This window comes from Babylonia areolata, chromosome 3, assembly GCF_041734735.1.
Source record: "Babylonia areolata isolate BAREFJ2019XMU chromosome 3, ASM4173473v1, whole genome shotgun sequence".
Classification (NCBI taxonomy): Eukaryota; Metazoa; Mollusca; class Gastropoda; order Neogastropoda; family Buccinidae; genus Babylonia; species Babylonia areolata.
Genome location: NC_134878.1, coordinates 57,709,497 through 57,726,485, shown reverse-complemented (window position 1 = coordinate 57,726,485; position 16,989 = coordinate 57,709,497). Strand labels below are relative to the sequence as shown.

Below are 16,989 nucleotides of genomic sequence, written 5' to 3'. Positions count from 1 at the left end.
AGAGGAGAGAGAGAGAAAGAGAGAGAGGAGAGAGAGAGGGAGAATACGAATACGAATACGAAATTGTTTATTCAGATTTAGGCCTAAGCCCCTTACTGAAGGGGTAAGTCACAATTATATCAATCACACAAACACTTTTCAAAAACACATTGTTTAACATTTACACTTCAGATGCTTGTTATGTTTGACAATCTACGTTGATATTATGATCTAAGTTATAGCAATACGCAAACGCTTTAAGGCATTGTAAATGTATAACGCCACATTGCACAATACAGTTTCATTTCTGGATGACATTAGCAAATTGAATCTAAAGCGGCATGGGTTATTATAAAACTTAGGCTGGATATGTTTCAACCTTAAGTCAAGTAAACAAGGACAACAAAACATAAAATGAATTTCATCTTCTTCTGACTGATGGCATAAACGACACAACACTTTCTCAGCTCTTTTTTCACTGTATCTTAAACGATGACAGGCAATATCTGATACACCAAGCCTAACTTTGGTCAAAGCACATTTCACATATCTATTCATTTTCATTTCAATGTATGGCTCCACATTATTTGTCAACTTAAACATCTTATATTCAGCAAATCTGTCACTTCTCTGAATGTGGTTATGCCAGTCCTGCCATCTACAATCAACAATTCTTTGTTTGAAATATTTTATGAACCATGAAACATTTTCAACACCCTGGTTATCCCAGACATAAGAAAATCCATAAGAGCACAAACACTTTCGAATACCTGTAACCCAAGTCTTTTTTCCGTTATTGTCTAAGTTATACAGCATCATGTAAGCCTTGTATGGTAATCTATAAATATTCATTCTAGTTATCTTTAGCCAGTATCTAATACACTTTACATATGAGTTTATATATATTGGATATGTACCAAGTTCACCATAAATTAAATCGTTGGGTGTTCGCCTATCAACATTTAAGAAGCGTTTCATGGCAAACATGTGCAATCTTTCTATTTCAACATCATTCTCAAAAGCCCAGATTTCTGCACCGTATTGTAAAATAGGCTGTACCTGAGAATCAAACAACTTAGCAAATACTGTGTATGAGCTACAATCTAATCTATATATAACATGAAGTATAACCATAACAGCTCTCTTTGCCCTGTTTACTAAATCTTGACAGGCATAAGTAAAACTGAGTCTGGTTGAAAAAAAGATCCCAAGATATTTATACACATTTACCACTCTTACAGTTTCATTTCCATATGACCATTGTTCACGTCTACCTAGATAACCACCCCTACGAAACACAATGATATTTGTTTTTTCCATGTTTACTTTTAAGTCCAATTTCATTGCTGCTTCATATAAACTATTCAGCTGTCTTTGCAAACCTACAACTGATATTGATAACAAGATCATATCATCAGCAAAAAGCAGCATAAACAACTCTATCAAATCAAAAGTCACTCCATGTCGTCCATTTTCAACAATTTCAAGGGCAATCTCATTCACAAACAACGAAAATAGAACAGGACTGCACACATCACCTTGTTTCACGCCTCTTGTACAATTCACAAAATCTGATAATTTCGCTCCACTTCTTATCCTAGCTTTAACTTCTCTGTACATATTTTTAACACATCTATACAGTTTACCTCTAATTCCATTTTTTAACAAAACCGGCCATTGTAACTTCCTAGAAATTGAATCAAAAGCTTTTTCAAAATCAACAAATGCAACATACAATTTTTGATTATTGGCAAATTGTTTTTGAACAGCAGCTAATAAAGTAAACATGTGATCGATAGTACAGTAATCTTTCTTAAAACCAGCTTGATGTTCACCTGTTATGTTATTCAAATTAACCCATTCCTGTAATCTGTAATTAATAACAGAACTATACAGTTTGCTACCTATGTTACATAATGATATTCCTCTGTAATTGTTCGTGTTATTGACATTACCTTTCTTGAACAATGGTAGAATAATCGATTCAGACCAACTTTGTGGATATATGCCATTATCAAATAAATGATTAAATAGTCTAACTAAAAACGTTATTGTAGAATCCCCCGCATTTTTGAAAAACTCACCAATTAATTCGTCAGGTCCAGCTGATTTCCCAGTCTTCAATTTTCTTACTGCTAACAATACTTCTTCTCTTGATATTGGTCTGTTTATTCCTTCATCTCCTTCATCTACGACATCTTCATCTAAAATATCATCTTCACTGTACTCCTCTGCTTCCTTTTCAAGGACATTTTTAAAGTGATCAAACCACTGATCAATAGATATACTATTTTGTGGTTGAAATTTTTTGCGTACAACTTTATTTACAGTTTCCCAAAATAGCTTCTGACACTTAATTGAACCTAACAGTTCCTTTAGAATTAATTCATTATATTCTTTCTTTTTCCTTACAATCATATTTTTATATTCTCTTCTTGCAATGCAAAATATTACTCTATCATCTTTATCTGATGTATGTTTAAATTTTCTAAGAAGTCTACGCACGTTACGTCTAGTTACTCTGCATTCTTGATCAAACCATTCTTTGCGTACCTCTTTTGTAACAGGAACCCTTTTCTTCATGCACGTTGCCTGGTCTTTAACAATTTGGTTAAACTTATCCAATGCTAAATTGACATCTATATTAATCAAGTCTGATGACATGTCTATTTCTTCTTTTACTTTTCTTGATCTCATTGAGTTAGTAAAGTTTAGCGCATGTGACATATTCCATCTATATTTCTCAATGAACTGCGACTCGTTTACATTGAATGGGTGTCTGCTAGGCGTGCAATTTGTCTGTCTATCAAAGCACAACAAAAGAGGGAGATGATCTGATTCTATTCTGTCTAGTATATCAAGTGTCAAAATATCACAGACATATTCAAAAAACGTTGCTGAAATCATGTAATAGTCATTCACACTGCTACCTTGATCAGATATGTATGTGTAACGACCATGTCGGTCGCCATTACATAAACCATTTAAAATATACAGTCCCAATGCAGTGGTCATATCTAATAATTTCTTACCATAAGAATTCAACACTGTATCATGAGAACATCGTTTCATCTGGTCTTCATCATCCTTACTATAATTTTCATGTAATCTGTTTTCATCAAGAAATTTGGGGGAATGATCAGAAGTCCTTGCATTGAAGTCACCACAAAGTAACATATCAATATCATCAAACACACACAACTTGTCTACAATACTATCCTCAAGAATACTGATTCCATTATCAATGTCACAAATAGCATAGTACGGTGAGTTTTCTGGTTGTATATACGCACATATGAGTAATACGTCTTTACAAAAATGGAAGAATTCTTTATCCAACAAGAAATACATGCAAAAGTCATTGTCACCATTCAGATGACGAACAAAAGGAACTAATTCATGAGAGAGGGAGAGAGAGAGAGAGAGAGCGAGAGACATAGACAGGGTGGAACAGAGGGAGGGGGAGAGGAGATGGACGCGAAAACAGGAAAGCTGGACCCTCAACAAGGTCATCGCCTCTGTGTAAGGAAAGGGGAGGCCTTTCCCCTATGTAAGGAAAGGGGGGCCTTGCCCCTATGTAAGAAAAGGAGATACCCTGCCCCTGTGTAAAGAAAGGGGAGACCTTTCCCCTGTGTAAGGAAAGTAGAGGACGTGCCCCTGTGTAAGGAAAGGGGAGACCTTGCCCCTGTGTAAGGAAAGTAAAGGACTTGCCCCTGTGTAAGGAAAGGGAAGGACGTGCCCCTGTGTAAGGAAAGGGGAGACCTTGCCCCTGTGTAAGAAAAGGAGATACCCTGCCCTGGTGTAAAGAAAGGGGAGACCTTTCCCCTGTGTAAGGAAAGTAAAGGACTTGCCCCTGTGTAAGGAAAGGGGAAACACTTGCCCCTGTGTAAGGAAAGTAGAGGACGTGCCCCTGTGTAAGGAAAGGAGATACCTTTCCCCTGTGTAAGGAAAGGGGAGGCCTTGCCCCTATGTAAGGAAAGGGGAGACCTTGCCCCTGTGTAAGGAAAGGGGGTGCCTTGCCCCTGTGTAAAGAAAGGAGATACCTTGCCCCTGTGTAAGGAAAGGGGAGACCTTGCCCCTGTGTAAGGAAAGGGGATACCTTGCCCCCGTGTAAGGAAAGGGAAGGACTAGCCCCTGTGTAAGGAAAGGAGATACCTTGCCCCTGTGTAATGAAAAGAGGGGACTTCGCCCGTGTGTAAGGTAAGGAGGGGACTTATCCCAATGTAAGGAAAGAAGAGAGCGACTGCTATCAGCCGATAAACAGTGACGATGTGTCGCCGTGGCTTACATCACTCCTCTCCTCCAAGCCCCCCCCCCTAATCCCCCCCCCCCGACCCCCACCCCACCCCCTCTCCGAATCTTTACCCAGATTTTTTCATGTCTGACCTTAAAACCCTTCTCTTTCCAAAAAATATCTCTTTCCCGCTCCCCTTCCCTCCCTCTTTCCGGCCTAGACTGTCCATGGCATTCTGAATACATATATTCATGGCTTGTTTTTCACACACACACACACACACACACACACACACACACACACACACTCACTCACACACACACATACACACACACACACACACACACACACACACACACACACACACACACACACACACACACACACACACACACACACACATGGGTCACGATGGCGCTGTAACGCTGCTCCCTGTTATCAAGGATGCATACCACCATCACCTTTACTGTCGTCATCACTTTACTGGTCAGCAGTGATGTTATTGACGACGGATTGTCTCCACACCGTATATTTGTCTGAAAGGGGGTGGGGGGGAAGGGATAAAGGAGGGAGAAGGGGACCACAGAGAGAGAGAGAGAAAAAAACAGAATATTTATTATCGGGGGTAATAAATAAGCAAGTAATCTCCAGCCATAGTCGTAAAGAGGGATTAAAGCGAGGAGCATGGGAGAAAGAGAAAGATATATATATATATATATATATATATATATATATATACAGCGACAAAAAGAGAAAGAGGGAGAGAGAGAGAGAGAGAGAAAGAGAGAGAGGGTGGGACAGGGAGAAGACAAGGCGAGACGATTTCTTTATTTAGGAGGGTAATGAAACCTGTTGATGCTTCGCACGAAGAGAGACATATATGACATAAGAAAACCACCAACCACAAATAATGAAGAAGAACCAAGAAGAGAGAAAGAGAATGAGTGAGCGAGACAGAGAGAGTGAGACAGACAGAGAGACAGAGACAGACAGACAGACAAACAGAGACAGAGAGAGAGAAAGGGGGGGGGGAGGGGAGGATGGGGTGTGAGGAGAGGCACCAAGAAGAGAGAAAGAGACGGAGTGAGCGAGACAGAGATAGTGAGACAGACAGACAGACAGAGAGACAGAGACAGACAGAAAGAGACAGAGAGAGAGAGAGAGAGAGAGAGCGGCGAGTGAGAGAAAGAGAGAGCGACGCAGGACGCAGGATAGTGTGACTGGCAGGCCATTTGCCCATGCAATGGAGTGAACACAGTATGAAAAAAAATATGAATATATACTTCGACATAAAATCACATTCACACATTTAAGAGAGACAGACAGACAGTCAGACAGACAGACAGAGAGGATCGGGTGTGAGGAGGGCATGAGCCCGGGGGGTTGGGAGTGGGGGATGTGGGGGGGGGGTGGGGTGGGGGTAAGGGGGAGGGGGGACGCCAGAAAAGGAAAGAAAGACCCAGAACAAACATGGCCATTGCCCAAAGTGGTGGAATGGACGGGAATAAGGTCAGCGATAAACACTGACTGACGATGTTGGGACCCTCCCTTACACCACACGGGCCGACCAGATCCCTTTTCACCTCCTCTTTGATCATTTTGCCACCGCTCCCCCTCCCCCACCAACCCCCCCTCCTTTGGTTTTCTTGACCGTTGAACTCTTTGTCCTGTTTCGCCTATCCGCCGTTCTGTTTCTCCTTCTCTCTGTCTCCCTCTCTCTCTCTCTGTATGTCCGTCCGTCTGTCTGTATACCCATGTGTGTGTGTGTGTGTGTGTGTGTGTGTGTGTGTGTGTGTGTGTGTGTGTGTGTGTGTGTGTGTGTGTGTGTGTGCATGAATGCTTTTCCCCTTCATTTGTATGTACTGCTATTTGTAATAGATGTAGATCAGCAAGGACAGATTGGAAGAATAGGCTCTGCCTGAAATCTTCATCCTTGAATGGAAACGTTTTGAGTTCGGAGTTCTCTCTCTCTCTACATTATTGTCATTAATGCAGGTATCATGATTATGTACTTGTAAATGCTACTGTGCAATTGAGTGTATTTGAATTTCATGTATGTTTTTCTATAACCTTTTGTTATCTTGTGAACATTTTGATTTCATTTCTTTTTGCCCTGAGGGCTGGATGTAAAAAAAACATATGCATGCTTATTCCACTTCCCTCATTAAAAAAAAAATTCGTTCGTTCGTTCGTTCTCTCTCTCCCACCCCTCTTTCTCTATCTATCTATCTCTCATACTCTTATATGTGAACAGGCGAATCAGGATCATGAATGTACTCTCTCTCTCTCTCTCTCTCTCTCTCTCTGTTTCCTTGCCTCTCTCTTTGTCTCTCTGTCTCTGTCTGTTTGTCTGTGTCTCATAGTCTTAAAAGTGCAGGCGAATCGGGATCACAAACCTAGTGACAGACGAATCGGAAATGTTATGCGAATGAAGAATAAGCAATTCTGAATGACACGGGTCGGAACCCTTCTGGCATAATTCTGGGTCCTGTTTGTTGACGCTGTGTCTACCCCATCCCCTCCCTTCCAGCCCCCCCCCCCCCCCCCCCCCCCTGTTATAAGACGACATGATAAGACAAATCTTTATTACATCCAGCCCTTGCCTTATAGAGGGACCAAAGTTAAGAGCACACACACACACACACACACACACACACACACACACACACACACACACACACACACACACACACACACAGTATGGAATGGTTTATTCACATCAGGCCTCAGCCCCAAGTGAAGGGGAGACAGGCAGAGAGAGAGAGAGAGATACAGACAGACAGACAGACAGAAAGAAAATATAGAGACAGAAGAGAGGAGACGGGGCGACTCCTTTATTCAGAAGGGCAATAAATCTTTTGATGCTTCGCATCCAGAAATTGTCCAGAACAGAGACATACATAAAATACGAAAACCACCAATAACAAGTAATGAAGACACACCAAGGGAGAGGGGGGGGGGGGGGGAGAGAAGAGAGAGAGAGAGAGGATATGACGTAACAACTTTTTCATTAACGGGGATGGTCAGTCTCAAGACGCATCCATCCATTCATTTCACGCCCAACTCTTGTCAAAAATAACAATAACAAAAAGTAACAAACAATAATAAAAGATTCGTACATAAAAGAAGAAAGCCACCAGCAATACATCAGGACTGTGACTGATTAGTGAGGGGTAGAGACTCAGGCATTTGTTCAGAAAAACCATAGTCCCACTGGAATGGGTAAGATACATCAGTGTTATATATGCATATATATATATATATATATATATTGCTTGTATATGTCTGAATATATTGCCATCAACCAAATACATTTATGTTTACTTTTGTCCGTGGAGTTACACTGTCAATATTTTGAGACGTTCAGACGATTTATGAACACACATCGCAAAATCCTCTACTGTTAATGCATTTTCATTTTTACTGTCAAAGCCAACATCGATCGAAAATTCAATGGACTGCTATGCAATTTTGCAGGAATAAATCTGATTCTCAGTTCGTTTATTGCTGATGGGAGTGTTCGAGGAAAGGGATGGAGATGACGGTTTGTTGGTATGCTTGTTTGTTTTGTATTTTGTTTGTTGTTGGTGTTGTGGGTTTTTTTGTTGTTGTTTTTGTGTTAACACCTGGGCATGTTCCAAACATTAACACATCTTTATCGGCTAGAAAAAAAGATAAACAACTCGTAAACTCTGCACCGTAACTTCCGTTTGAGAGAGAGAAAATTTTGTTTACTTTCGCGCAATGGCCTGAGTCAAAAATGAGTAATGTGTTTCATACATCAAAGAATGACGCTGAAAATAACATTTTAATTGATAGAGAAAAAAAGAAGAAGAAATATTGTCAAAGATCAAGGATATCGAACTGACAACGTTGTCACTGAAATATCAGAGATATTCACAGAATGTTTATCAACAGAAACTCATTTCTATAAATTTAATCAGGAACAAATCCAAGCACTTTACAAAGAGACATGTGAACATACCCAACAGAGCATAAACAAATTAATACATGCCATGAGAGAGAGAGAGAGAGAGAGAGAGAGAGAGAGAGAGAGAGAGAGAGAGAGAGAGAGAATCAGTATCAGTATCCGGCAGTATCAGTATCAGTAGCTCAAGGAGGCGTCACTGCGTTCGGTCAAATCCATATACGCTGCATCACATCTGCCAAGCAGATGCCTGAACAGCAGCAGCGTAACCCAACGCGCTTAGTCAGGCCTTGAGGCCCGGCTCCCTGTCTCACACCGAATAACGTACAAGATCAGCACTCTATCTTATAAATGTATTCACAAATCAGCCTCTTCCTATCTCTGTGGCTGCCTTCACCTCTACACTCCATCCCGCTCACTACGATCAGCTTCGGATCCACTCTGTTTAGGCATACCCAGGTTCAAGCTCTCGACTGTTGGCCACCGTTCTTTCTCTGTCTCTGGACCTTGCAATTGGAATGAACTTCCTCTTTCGTTTCGTCAAGTCTCCACACTCAGCTCTTTCAAGTCTGACCTCCCTTCCCTGCCTCTTCCTTGTCTTCAGTTTCTCCAGTTTTAGAGTTATGCATGCGTGTGACTGACTGGTGCGAAAGCGCTTTGATTTGTCTCTGCACAAGATTCAGTGCTATATAAATACCATTACCATTATCATTATTATTATTTAAAAAATTATAATAAAAAAATAAAATAAAATAAAATAACAAATAAATAAATAAATAACAAACAAAAGCAAACAAATAAATAAATAAATGTATGTGTGTGTGTGTGTGTGTGTGTGTGTGCGCGCGCGCGCGCGTACCATACGGTAAGAAAGATACGTAGGTAGATAGGTTGACAGAAACACACACACACACACACACACACACACACACACACACACTACCCTGCACCCCCCGCCCGCCCCCCCGATCCCCCTCCTCCCCCCCGCCTCCTCCACACACACACACCCGCACGTTCCAATATTCCGTTGCTCCCACAGTGTAGACATGCATACACACACATACCTCATCCTCTACACACACACACACACACACACACACACACTCACACACACACACACACACACACACACACACACACACACACACACACGAGAGAGAGAGAGAGAGAGAGAGAGTCATTGGTGTGACGCAATCAGGCCCAAACACCAGCGCATGTGCATGGTATCAGGCACCACACAACTTCCTTCACACGGAAACCACGGCACTGGCTCTCACAATGCGCCACACTGCTGAAACACATGGTGTAACATTGGGGTGTCTGTGTCTGTGTCTGTGTGTCTGCGTGTGTCTGTATGTCTCTGTGAGCGTGTGTGTTACTGTGTGTGTGAACCAAGCCGCTGTCACCGACAAGCCACCACAGAACACAACCACGTGAAGCTCGACACTCGTACAGCACATGCTCCACTCGCCACGTGCATGACATGTGTGATGACTTGACCTCACAGTTGCTGTCCATGTTGGTACCAGTCTGACACAGCCTTCAGGTGACGTGTTGTTCTGTTCTTTTGTGGTCTGAAACCGGTTTGTGCCTTCATTGTCTTTTTCTTCTTCTTCGTTCGTGGGCTGCAACTCCCACGTTCACTCGTATATACACGAGTGGGATTTTACGTGTATGACCGTTTTTAACCCGCCATGTAGGCAGCCGTACTCCGCTTTCGGGGGGTGTGCATGCCGGGTATGTTCTTGTTTCCATAACCCACCGAACGCTGACATGGATAACAGGATCTTTGACGTGCGTATTTGATCTTCTGCTTGCGTATACACACGAAGGGGGTTCAGGCACTGGCAGGTCTGCACATTTATTGACCTGGGAGATCGTAAAAATCTCTACCCTTTATCAACCAGGCGCCGTCACCGTGATTCGAACCCGGGACCCTCAGATTGAAAGTCCAACGCTTTAACCATTCGGCCATTGCGCCCGTCTGAATTCAAATCGAGAATGTTCTTGTGGTAAGAACATCCCGGCACAATCTAACGGGATTGACACAACAACTCTTGTGAACAGTCTGAAGTGTTCTAATTAACAAAATCTACGGGTTAAAATGGGTTAAATTTCCATAGTCTTTTATGGCAATCGTGACAGTGAATTCATATCCATTGTGTCTAGGGGCCTCAGTGTAGCAGCGGTGATGTGCCCAATCCTCTCTTTCCACCTTTTTAACTTTCCGCAACTGAAGTCAGGTGCCACTGGGTGGAGTGAGGAAAATCGGTGCAAAGTGCCTTCTCTAGCAGTGCCAGTTGCATTGCTTGATTCTAAATTTTTGACAGTTACACGTGACTAAATGCCTATGTTGACCGAACTACGCCATTGATCAGTTCCATACTACACACGGTTAGTGGCGGGTTATGACCATACAAGGCGGTTCCGTCCGAGCAATGCAGCTGGCTCGACACAACACCACACGGAAACCTGATCAACACTCTATGCTACAAATGTATTCACAAATCAGCCCCTTCCTATCTCTGTGGCTGCCTTCACCTCTGCACTCCATCTCGCTCACTACGATCAGCTTCGGATCCACTCTGTTTACGCATACCCAGATTCAAACTCTCGACTGTTGGCCGCCGTTCTTTCTCTGTCTCTGGACCTTGCAATTGGAATGAACTTCCTCTTTCGCTTCATCAAGTCTCCACTCTCAGCTCTTTCAAGTCTGGCCTTAAAACCCACCTCTTCCCAAAATAGCCTGCCTTCCCTGCCTCTTCCTTGTCTTCAGTTTCTCCAGTTTTAGAGTTATGCGTGCGCGAGAATGACTGGTGCGAAAGTGCTTTGATTTGTCTATGCACAAGATTCAGCGCTATATAAATACCATATTATTATTATTATTATTATTATTATCATTATTATTATTATCATTATTATTACTATCACTGGTGAAGGCTGGGTCACAAGTCCAACGCCACAGCGCTTCGAAGTCTGAAGAACGGAGAAGTGGTTTTCTGTTCGCTGTGTGCCAGTGGCCGTCTTTTCACTGTCCTTGACATGATCTGATCTGTCCTGTCAACGCGATCACGTGGTTTGTCACACACACCTCCAGAACCTAAGCCGTCAGCCGTTCTGCATCTGTGTGTGGGCTGTCCAGCTGTGTGTTGGCTGGCTGTCCAGGTGTGATGTTGGCTGTCCAGCTGTGTGACTGTTGGCTGCCCAGCTGTGGGTTGGCTGTCCAGCTGTGTGTTGGTCGGCTGTCCAGCTGTGACTGTTGGCTGTCCAGCTGTGTGTTGGTTGGCTGTCCAGCTGTATGCTGACTGTCCAGGTGTGATGTTGGCTGTCCAGCTGTGACCCGTTGGCTGTCCAGCTGTGTGTTGGTTGGCTGTCCAGCTGTGTGTTGGTTGGCTGTCCATGTGTGATGTTGGCTGTCCAGGTGTATGTTGGCTGTCCATGTGTGATGTTGGCTGTCCAGCTGTGACTGTTGGCTGTCCAGCTGTGACTGTTGGCTGTCCAGCTGTGTGTTGGTTGGCTGTCCAGCTGTATGTTGGTTGGCTGTCCAGCTGTGACTGTTGGCTGCCCAGCTGTGTGTTGGTTGGCTGTCCAGCTGTGATTGTTGGCTGTCCAGCTGTGTGTTGGTTGGCTGTCCAGCTGTATGCTGACTGTCCAGGTGTGATGTTGGCTGTCCAGCTGTGACCGTTGGCTGTCCAGCTGTGACTGTTGGCTGTCCAGGTGTATGTTGGCTGTCCATGTGTGATGTTGGCTGTCCAGCTGTGACTGTTGGCTGTCCAGCTGTGTGTTGGTTGGCTGTCCAGGTGTGATGTTGGCTGTCCAGCTGTGACTGTTGGCTGTTCAGGTGTAATGTTGGCTGTCCAGGTGTGATGTTGGCTGTCCAGGTGTGATGTTGGCTGTCCAGGTGTGACTGTTGGCTGTCCAGGTGTGACTGTTGGCTGTCCAGGTGTGATGTTGGCTGTCCAGGTGTGACTGTTGGCTGTCGGTGCTGCAATCAGCTGTCCAATGACTGACCGACAGAGTAGTGCTGCGATCAGCTGATCAATGTCTGACCAGTAGAGTGGTGCTGCAGTCAGCTGACCAATGACTGACCAGCAGACTGGCACTGCAGTCAACTGACCAATCGTTGATCAATAGTGATCTGCAAATCAGATGATCAATGGCTGACTGATAGTGGTGCTACAATCAGCTGACCAGTTACTGACCGATATATTGGTGCTGTAGTCAGCTGACCAATGACTGTTGGCTGTCCGTGACAGATCTGTATTGCAGTCATCTGACCAATGACTGTTGGCTGTCCGTGACAGATCTGTATTGCAGTCATCTGACCAATGACTGTTGGCTGTCCGTGACAGATCTGTATTGCAGTCATCTGACCAATGACTGTTGGCTGTCCGTGACAGATCTGTATTGCAGTCATCTGACCAATGATTGTTGGCTGTCCGTGACAGATCTGTATTGCAGTCAGCTGACCAATGACTGTTGGCTGTCCGTGACAGATCTGTATTGCAGTCAGCTGACCAATGACTGTTGGCTGTCCGTGACAGATCTGTATTGCAGTCAGCTGACCAATGACTGTTGGCTGTCCGTGACAGATCTGTATTGCAGTCATCTGACCAATGACTGTTGGCTGTTCGTGACAGATTTGTGCTGCAGTCATCTGACCAATGACTGTTGGCTGTTCGTGACAGATTTGTGCTGCAGTCATCTGACCAATGACTGTTGGCTGTTCGTGACAGATTTGTGCTGCAGTCATCTGACCAATGACTGTTGGCTGTCCGTGACAGATCTGTATTGCAGTCATCTGACCAATGACTGTTGGCTGTTCGTGACAGATTTGTGCTGCAGTCATCTGACCAATGACTGTTGGCTGTTCGTGACAGATTTGTGCTGCAGTCATCTGACCAATGACTGTTGGCTGTCCGTGACAGATTTGTGCTGCAGTGCAGTCAGCTGACCAATGACTGTTGGCTGTTCGTGACAGAGTGGTGCTTCAGACATCTGAGCAAGGAGTATCCAGTGACCAGGTAAGTGATCAACCCGCCCTGTTGTCCCTGTTGTTCCGTGTGTTGATGGGTTGCATTGCATTGCATTGCATTGTACTGTGCTGTATTGTACTGCAGTGTACTGTGGTGTGCTGTGCTGTATTGTACTGCAGTGTACTGTGCTGTGCTGTGCTGTGCTGTGTGTACTGTATTGTACTGCAGTGTTCTGTGCTGTGCTGTGCTGTGCTGTATTGTACTGCAGTGTACCGTGCTGTGCTGTGCTGTATTGTACTGCAGTGTACTGTGCTGTGCTGTGCTGTATTGTACTGCAGTGTACTGTGCTGTGCTGTGCTGTGTGTACTGTATTGTACTGCAGTGTTCTGTGCTGTGCTGTGCTGGTTCTGTATTGTACTACAGTGTACTGTGCTGTGCTGTGCTGTATTGTACTGCATTGTACTGTGCTGTGCTGTGCTGTATTGTACTGCAGTGTACTGTGCTGTGCTGTGCTGTGTGTACTGTATTGTACTGCAGTGTTCTGTGCTGTGCTGTGCTGGTTCTGTATTGTACTACAGTGTACTGTGCTGTGCTGTGCTGTATTGTACTGCATTGTACTGTGCTGTGCTGTGCTGTATTGTACTGCAGTGTACTGTGCTGTGCTGTGCTGTGTGTACTGTATTGTACTGCAGTGTTCTGTGCTGTGCTGTATTGTACTGCAGTGTGCTGTGCTGTGTGTATTATATTGTACTGCAGTGTGCTGTGATGTGCTGTGCTGTGCTGTGCTGTGTGTACTGTATTGTACTGCAGTGTGCTGTGTTGTGCTGTGCTGTGTGTACTGTATTATATTGTTCTGTGTTCTGCTGCATTGCATGGCATTGTACTGTACTGTACTGTACTGTAACATTTGTGAATTTACCTTCGTTCCCCCAAACTCGGCTATGTGAAGTGAAAGTTCTATCTGAGTGTCAAACATATTTCCAAAATCTACAAGTATATCAGTGGAGTTAAAGTTTCTGAATGATTTCAAAGTTTTAATAATGCCTTTTTGTCGTTTCCTGTAAGATTCTTCCCATGCATAATTAAAGCTTGATTTTGAGGAAAATAGCACTCCTGAATACCAATATCAGTTAGTTACTTAAACATTTACGTTTCTTAGAGTCACTGGTGGCAGATGTCTGTGCATGTGGTTTTGTTCGAGTTACTGTGAAAACTATTGCAGCCTACTTCTTATTTTGAAGACTTTGACTGGTTTTGGCGTGAGAGAGAGAGAGAGAGAGAGAGAGAGAGAGAGAGAGAGGGGGGGGGGAATCCAAAGATTCCAGCCAGGATCGGCCGCGGGTTGTCATTTTGTTGATGTGTGTGTATGTCTTTCTCGGCGTTTCGAGAAGGAAGAGAGCGTAGGAAGAGAATCTGATGATGATGGTGAATCAGAGGAAGGGAAGTTGGTAATAATGATGATGATGTTTCAGAGGAAGAGGAGTTGATGATCATGATGATGATGAATCAGTGGAAGAAAAGTTGGTGATGATGATGATGATAAATTAGAGGAACAGAAGTTGATGATGATGATGATGATGATGATGATGATGATGATGATGATGATGATGATGATGATGATAAATTAGAGGAACAGAAGTTGATGATGATGATGATGATGATGATGATGATGATGATGATGATGATGATAAATTAGAGGAACAGAAGTTGATGATGATGATGATGGTGATGATGATGATGATAAATTAGAGGAACAGAAGTTGATGATGATGATGATGATGATGATGATGATGATTCGGAGGGAGAGAAGTTGATTATAATGATGATGATTCAGGGGAAGGGAAGTTGATGATAATGATGATGATGATGATGATGATGATGATGATGATAATTCAGAGGAAGAGGAGTTGGTGATCATGATGATGAATCAGAGGAAGAAAAGTTGATGATGATCACAATGATGATGATGATGATGATGATGATAAACCGGTGGAAGAGGAGTTGATGATCATAATGATGATGATGATGATTCGGAGGAAGAGAAGTTGATGATAATGATGATGATAATTCAGAGGAAAAGGAGATGATTAATGATCATGATGATTGTGATGAATCAGAGGAGTTAATGATAATGATGATGATTCAGAGGAAGAAAGGTTGATGATGATGATGGTGATGATGATTATGATTCAGAGGAAGAGATATTGATGATAATGATGATGATGAATCAAAGGAATGGGAATTGATGATGGTGATGATGATTCAGAGGAAGAGTTGATGATGTGATGATGATGATGATGATGATTCAGAGGAAGAGTTGATGATGATGATGATGATGATGATGATGATGATGGTGATGATGATTCAGAGGAAGAGTTGATGATGTGATGATGATGATGATGATGATTCAGAGGAAGAGTTGATGATGATGATGATGATGATATATGAGAGGAATAGGAGTCGTTGATAATGATGATAATTATGAATCGGAGGAAGAGGAGTTGATTATGATAATGATGATGATGATGGTGATGATGATTCAGAGGAAGAGTTGATGATGTGATGATGATGATGATGATGATGATGATGATGATGGTGATGATGATTCAGAGGAAGAGTTGATGATGTGATGATGATGATGATGATGATTCAGAGGAAGAGTTGATGATGATGATTCAGAGGAAGAGTTGATGATGATGATGATGATGATGATGATATATCAGAGGAATAGGAGTCGTTGATAATGATGATAATCATGAATCGGAGGAAGAGGAGTTGATTATGATAATGATGATGATGATGATGATGATGATGATGATTCAGAGGAAGTGTTGATGACAATGATGATGATGATGATGATGATGATTCAGAGGAAGTGTTGATGACAATGATGATGATGATGATGATGATGATGATGATGCTGATGATGATTCAGAGGAAGGGGTATTGATGATGATGATTCAGAGGAAGAGTTGATGATAATGATGATGATGATGATGAATCACAGTTGATGATAACAATGTTGGAAAATCAGGGGGAGAGGATTTGGTGGTAAAGATGATGACGATGATGACAAATCAGAGTAAGAGGAGTTGATGTTAATGATGATGATGATGATAATGATGATGAATCAAAGGAAGAGGAAAAGCAATTAGGCCACAACCACCCTGTATGTGTGTTCACTGGGTGCTGTGTGCATTATCCCTTCACGCTGCACCAAGCTTCATCATTCTATTACTCTGAAGTGCTTTTCCTCGGTTCTGAAGCGTTGTGTGGAGGGGGGAGTGGAAGAGGGGGTCGGGTGGGGGGACAGAGGTGGAGGATGCGTGTACAGGTACTGTATTCCACTTATGTGTACTATGACGGTGTGTTGGGGGGGGGGGGGGCGGGGAGGTGAGGGGGAATACGGGGGGGGGGTGAGGGGTGCGGGGAGTTCGGGGAAGGGGGTGGGGAGTGTTGTTGCAAAACGTGTTCTTAACCCGGTGAGTTGTGATCCAGAACTGCTCCGTTATGCGCTAATTATTGTTGTTGTTGTTGTTGATGTTACTGTTGTTATTGTAACTTTAAACGATGGAGAATACACGCATGTTCCCTCCCTCCCCGCTAATGACGGAGAAATATGGCAGAGTGTCAACAAACTCAAGTGCTAAACCCCACGGTGTTAGTGCGGCTCCCTTGCAGCGTTCACAGAACACACTGACACACACAGACACACACACACACACAGACACACACACACACACACACACACAGACGCACGCGCATATACACACGCACGCGCGCGCGCGCACACACACACACACACAGACGCACGCACACACACACACACAGACGCACGCACATATACACACGCACGCACGCGCGCGCGCGCG

The 16,989-nt window shown here is 43.5% G+C and overlaps 1 protein-coding gene across 3 annotated transcripts in view; it reads left to right on the top strand.

Moving 5' to 3' along the window:
• LOC143280148 (orexin receptor type 2-like) overlaps positions 1–16,989 on the top strand; it is a 155,686-nt gene that overhangs the window by 8,954 nt on the left and 129,743 nt on the right. Inside the window, exons 1-2 of one of the 3 annotated variants that reach the window (XM_076584726.1) lie at positions 9,453–9,687; positions 13,070–13,165. The exons of 1 other annotated variant lie outside the window; for it this stretch is intronic. The gene's annotated coding sequence lies outside the window, so the exon portion shown is untranslated. Of the gene's footprint in view, positions 1–9,452; positions 9,688–13,069; positions 13,166–16,989 lie in introns of those variants that run through there. One more of the 3 variants, XM_076584727.1, reaches the window with a different exon arrangement.